Here is a 6,964-nt window from a genome sequence, read left to right as displayed (position 1 = left end):
TTATATACATATGCCATATTCCTCTACTGTTTCACATGATTAAAGCACATCGTGTTGCACCAAAGAAACTATGACGCGTGCCGGAAAGTAACTTTGGGCAACGAGTTATAGTTTCTTAACATAAGTATAACTATAACTGCAGAATTTCTATGGTTTTGCATGGGTAAAACGTCAATCTAACAATAACGTCCCTGTAACGTTTGTTTTTTCCAGTAAAAAAAAAAAATATATATATATATTACCTAGTGGCAGTCACCACTAGGTAGTAATAGTTAGGACCATATTTTGATAGAAAAAGCATTTTTTACCTGCTTATATCTTTGGCACTGTTTGATGAATCTTCACTAAAGTTTCCCAAAAAAGTCTGTCGGTGACTCTTGTTGTGCACAGGAAGTTTAGCAGGGGCCGATACAAAATTGCATTTCCCATGTTAATTCCTGTAGCCCGAACCGCTGGATGGAAATATACCAAATTTGGCAGAAAGCTAGCTTTTGCTTATTTGCTGTAAATCTGTTGGGTTGTTTTGGAGATATGAATGGGAAAACAAATTTGTATATCTGAGGTCATGATGTTTTCGCGCCTTATTCACGTATGCAAGCGATAACAGAAATGCTATGATTGGCTGGCGGTTACCTGACTACAAAGTTGCAGCCACCATCTTAGAGAACGGATTACGGTCCCTGGGGCTGAAATGTGACATGAAAACTGGCACAAGGGGTTGAGAGGGAGTTAGTCTGAACCAAGGGCTGGTTTATAAGGGACTATGGTAGTCCAATTACGACCTAAAAAACATTTTTTTGTTGCAGCTCTTGATATTCGTGAATTCACTGCAATGCTAATCGCGGCCCCATATAATATTATGATGAAATTGTGAATATTGGTAACAACCAAAAGAAATTTCAGTCATACATACACTAATTCATCCAGTTACAGTGGTACTCAGAAAGTCATGCACCCCTTAACAGAACTACTGAGAAAGACCCAGTAGCAATCTAATGCACCGATTTGCAGACTCAGCCACACCCTCATGCACCCATTCATACTCTCACACACCCATTTGAAGTCCATTGACAGATCCACTTACACCCTGACACACCCATTCGCAGACCCAGTCACACCCTCATGCACCCAGTCACAGACCCACTCACACTTTCACGAACTCATTTGCAGACCCAGTCGTCACACCATCATGAACCCAATCACTGATCCAGTCACACTCTCATACACCCATTCCCAGACCCAGTCACACCTTTATGCACCCATTCACAGATACGGTCAGACCCTCACACACCAAATCACAGACTCAGTCACACCCTCACACACCAATTCACAGACCCAGTCACATCCTCATGTACCCATTAACAGACCCACTCACACCCTTATTCAATCATTTACAGACCCACTCACACCCTTATGCACCCATTTGCAGACACAGAGACACTCTCATGCACCCATTCACAGATCCACTTACACCCTGGCTCACCAGTTCGAAAATCCATTCACATCCTCACACACCCATTGGCAGACCCAGTCACACCCTCGTGCACCCATTCACAGATCCATTCACATTGTTACGCACCCACTTGCAGATCTAGTTACACTCAGTTACTCCCTTGTACATATATATAGATCCACTCACACCCGTACACACCCATTCACAGATCCATTGATACCCTTATTCATCAATTCACCCAGTCCCACTCTGATGCACCCACTTTGAGACCAAGTCTTACTGTCATGCACCAATTTACAGACTTTGCAACAATTTATCAAAAAGCAGTTGCATAAAGTCTTATATACCCCAATTTTCTGTAACAGACGGACAGAGATATTTGTACTTATGTACACTTTTTAGAAAGCCATTCAGGTACACTTAAAAATAATATTTTCTTGTTTAAGAATGATTTGTATTGCCAACTCAAGGGGACGAGCATGGGAGAAACCTGTGCCCCTAGCTTGGCTTGCCTTTATGTTGGAGATTTTGAGAATAAGCATATATACAATGTGAAAGCGCCTTTCTATGAGAATGTTACCTTGTGGTTTCGATTTATTGATGATATATTCTTCATATGGGAGGATCGCAAGAGATGCTTGACGAGTTCCTTCGGGATTGAATCTGGGAGATATTAACCTTCGCTTTACGGCCCATACCAGCAAGAGGGGGTTTGATTTCCTTGATATTTCTATCAAGGACAATAATGGCTGCTTAGGAGTTGAGTTATTTATTTACAAAACCCACCAATAAAAATACCCTACTTCATTACAAAAGCTTTCATCCTAAAGCCCAGAGGGCCTGTATCCCTTTTGGACAATTTTTGAGATTGAGGAGATTGAGGAGAAACTGTACCTCTTTGGAAGATTTTTACAAACACTCGAATGTTCTGAAACAGAAACTAAAGAACAGGGGGTACCGAAGAAGCTAATTAGTCACTCCTTTAAAAGAGCTTGGTTTTATGATAGGGACAGTATGTTCACTCAGGATCGAAGAAGGAAAGAAAATGAACGGTTTGTTTTTGTTAGTCAGTTCAGTAGGATCAGTAACAAAATAAAAAATGTGATAAATAGAAGTTGGCAGTTATTGAATGCTGCAGATGAGATTATGTTGGATAAGCCCCTCTTTGCATTCAGACGCAACCAAAACTTAAGAAATAGATTGGTCCATACTTTTAGGGAAGATCGTCCATCAGGACAGTTGAGTCTAACTGGCAACATCATTATAGGGAACTATAAATGTGGTAATTACAGTTGCTGTGACCAATGTTTAGAGAAGAAGGCCATTGAATATGAGGGAGTCAATATTATCTCTAAAACTTTCAACAATTGCCTGAGTAAGAATGTGGTGTATTTGATTCTCTGCCCCTGTGGATTAGGATATGTGGGGGAAACGGGGCGAGAATTGCATGTTCGCCTATGTGAACAAAGATCATTCGAACTAGAAAGATCAATGCACCTTTGGTGGAACATTTTCTTAGTAGCAAACATTCAGAGAAGGACTTTAAGTGGTTTATTCTAGAGAAAATATTCCTGAGGAAGAGAGATGGTAATTGTGAGCTATTGAGGAAAAAACGAGAATGGTGGTACATCACTAGGTTAAATACCTTGAGAATGGTTTAAACTGTAAAGAAGAAGAATGGTATTGACCACTGATTGGCTTTTTAGGATTAATCTGGATGATTATAACTTTCATTAAAGAGGATTGTTGCCCAGTACTGTTCTGGGATCTATCCTCTTATGTAAGGGTATGATTATTTAAAAGATTAGGCCAGGTTATTAGTAGGTTATTAGTCTAGAGGGCAAATAGAACCTCTTTAGTATTGAATTACTGCCATGCGATATTAGGTCCAGTTTTTTTGGTCTGCTGTTTTCTCTAATGAGGGCAGTAGTTTTTAAGTATTTCATTTTTATTTGTATTTGGGTGTGCTTTTGTATTTATAGCAGACCCGGGGTTTTACTGTATTTATGTTATTGGGAAGTCTGGTCTATTTTGTATTAAATGCGGGATTTCAAGATGGTGCCCGCTTTTTGATAATAGCTGGGTCAGCGGTTCACGCTGTGGAGGCAGGAAGTGAACCGGAAGAACAGGAAGTGATGCCTTGTCATATTAGTTGGAGTTTTAAACCGGTCTTATTATGGTATTATTGATATTTTTTATAGAGGGTAGCGGTTTTAGCATTATCTATTTTATTGGTATTGGGGTATGCTTTTTACATGTAGGAGCTCGGGGTTTCTTTTCTTTTTTGAATTCAATGCAATCACAGAGTCGGCTTGACTCTTAATTAAATGCGGGATTTCAAGATGGCCCGCTCTTTGACAACAGCTGGAGGTTAGCGGTTTGTGCTGTGTAGGCAGGAAGTTAACTAGGAAGAACAGGAAGTGATTGCACTTCTGAGTTTACGATAGATGGAGAGCATTTTGGGTAGATATAGATCGACGGTAGGTAAGTCCGGTTGTTTTGCCGACATAAAAAGCAGATGATTAAACACTATAACTTCAATTGAGAGGTAAGCAGAGGGAGCTACCCAGAGTATAGGGGGCCCTTTACTTTATTTTTGTTGACTTTTAGAGTATGAATGAATAATTATGAATATAGTTATTGACATATATTAAATAAGTTAGAAGTGGGATTATAGGGAGAATGGGACTACCCTACAAATCTTAGAATATTATAGAGGAGTAGTTGGTGGTTTTATTTATTGTATAGAGTGTTAAGTATTTTTCTAATTAATAATGTTTGATTTTTATTGTAGAAAGGTTTGAACCAGATGAACAATATTTGGTTCTGGTTACATGTATATAATGGACTCCATGGTAAGCTCCAGGAACAGTATAAATGCATGTCATGAGATTAAGGGCCTGATTACAACTTTGGAGGAGGTGTTAATCCGTCCCAAAAGTGACAGTAAAGTGACGGATATACCACCAGCCGTATTACGAGTCCATTATATCCTATGGAACTCGTAATACGGCTGGTGGTATATTCGTCACTTTACAGTCACTTTTGGGACGGATTAACACCTCCTCCAAAGTTGTAATCAGGCCCTAAGTGTATTTAGGATTGCATGACACAGATAAAGTTGGTGGCTTTCCTATTTTTATAGTTATGCTTTTACTGATTTCTTAAGCACCTATGGGTGAAAGAAAATATGGATGATAATTGATCACTATATAGGTCACTACATGGTGTTGGGCCCCCATTAGATGAATTATAACTGACTAATGGTCATCTATTCCACTTATATAGAAATAGATTTCCCAAAGACTGCGGATTTCATGGAAAGTATCTATGTTTACATATTTGGATCTGTGTGGATGTTTTGACTTGGAATTTATGGAGGTGAGTGATTAAGGATAGATAAAATGTTTTTTTTTTTTTAAAGAGATAAAAAAAGAGATGTCTGTATAAAAAGTTTTTTTTTAAAGAAATATTGGAGATATTTTGTGAGAGAAGTATCTGTAGATATATACGTATACATTTATATATATATATATATGTGTATTAATCAATTTTGATTTTTGAATGATTTTTAAAGTGGGCAATCAAATCTCTCCTTGTGATGGTGAATACTAAAGGAATCTTGGTGCTTTTGGATAATGAATTGGTTGTTTTGGGGGGTTGATTGTGGAGTAATGGGGCTTGAGATATGTTGGAGTATATGTAATTATATTTTTATATATATATGTATATATACACTTTTTTGTGTTGTTGTATGTAGGTTTGATTGAACAACCTTGGGGAGTATAATATTTAGTCCTGAAGAAGGTGGTGAAAAAGGTTTTTAAGTCCACCGAAATGCGTTGACGCTTTATTTATACTGGACCCACAGGAGGAGGTTCCTATCGAACAAGGATCTATGACAATTATGGATAGGCCTATATCTACCAGAACTGGAACAGTTTCATTTCAATAGACTATTATATATGTCTTTTATTGTCTCCTGTCTTATTAATTTTAATTTGTTTTATTAATGGTTTTGGATTGACGTGTTTGTCTTGTATTGTGTGATTTGTGTTTTTTATTCATATTAAATATATACCTTTGATTCCTTTGTTTTTAGACTGATCAATAGAGAGATTCATTGATTGTGCGAGTGTGGAGTGATTGGGTTGGTTTTCCCGTGGGGCAATTATATTTTTTCACTTTTTAGAAAGCCATACAGGCTCTCATGTACTAGCAGATGTTCTAAAAAGTCTCCTGGTGCACTCAGTCACTCATCCATGTCCTCATACACTCGTCTGCACACTCATACATCCACTCAGGCACTCAGTCAATCACCAAGAGACCCTTAAAATACTCCTTTACCCACCCACAAACCACAAATGCTCTCAGTCAATCACCTAAACACAATTCATTCACTCAGCCACACACCCATACACACACACTGATGTACTCAGTAAACTACTCATGCACTCCATCACTCACCCTTACATGCACTCAGGCAATCAACTATACACCACTCATGCACCCAGGCAATCAATCATACACCAGTCATGCACTCACTTACCTATACATGCACTTATGCAGTCAATCACTCACCCATAAATGCAGCCATACACTCTATCAGTCATTTATGTAGTACTCTTGAACTCAGTAACCCATATATATCCACTCATGTACCTACTCACCCACTTATACAGACATTCATGCAGCTCATCACTCACCCATACATACACTCATGCACTCAGATACTCACCTATACATGTAGTCATATACTAAGTCAATCACCCATACACTACTTATGCCCTTATATACTCACTAATACACACACACTCATGCACACATTTAATCACCCATACGCCACTCATGCAACCAATCAGTCACCCATATACCACTCACAGACTCACTCACACTCTCATTCACAAACTGAAACCCTCAGGCAATAACCCATGCAACACTCATGCACTCATTCAAATACCCATACATGCAGTTACGTACTCTGTCAATCACTCATACATGCATTTTTGCACTCAGTCACCCATAGATCACTCATGCACTCACTAATTTGCCCATACATGCATTCACACACTCAGTCACTGAGCTATATATCTACACATGTGCCTACTCAGTCACCTTTGGACACAGCCATGCACATATAGAGTCACCCATACATACACACATTTACTAGTGTATACATTTACTCATAAACTCAGTCACTCACACACTACTCATCAACTTACATATTCACTCATACACACACTCATGCACTCAGTTAATCACTCATACACCACTCATGCAGTCACTCGTTCACAGACTTTGCATGAACTCACTGAATCACTCATACACCACTCATACACTTACTCACACACTCATACACACGCTGTTGCACTCAGTCAGTGACCCATACAGCACTCACGCACTCACTCACTTCCCAAACATAAACCAATGCACTCATTCACTCACCCCTACACACACACTCATACACTTTGTCTCCCATACATGACTCATGCACTCTTTTGCACCCATACA

The 6,964-nt window shown here is 38.9% G+C and overlaps 1 long non-coding RNA gene across 1 annotated transcript; it reads left to right on the top strand.

The window, feature by feature from the left end:
* The first annotated feature begins 4,243 nt into the window (after positions 1 to 4,243).
* On the top strand, positions 4,244 to 5,476 carry LOC138302125 (uncharacterized). Its single transcript, XR_011205290.1, has 3 exons — positions 4,244 to 4,308; positions 4,742 to 4,834; positions 5,214 to 5,476. It is a non-coding gene; the product is annotated as an uncharacterized lncRNA (long non-coding RNA).
* Positions 5,477 to 6,964: the final 1,488 nt, after the last annotated feature.

Source organism: Pleurodeles waltl, chromosome 6 (assembly GCF_031143425.1).
Source record: "Pleurodeles waltl isolate 20211129_DDA chromosome 6, aPleWal1.hap1.20221129, whole genome shotgun sequence".
Classification (NCBI taxonomy): domain Eukaryota; kingdom Metazoa; phylum Chordata; class Amphibia; order Caudata; family Salamandridae; genus Pleurodeles; species Pleurodeles waltl.
Note: the sequence above shows the minus strand (reverse complement) of the source record. Positions and strands in the feature narration are given on the sequence as shown.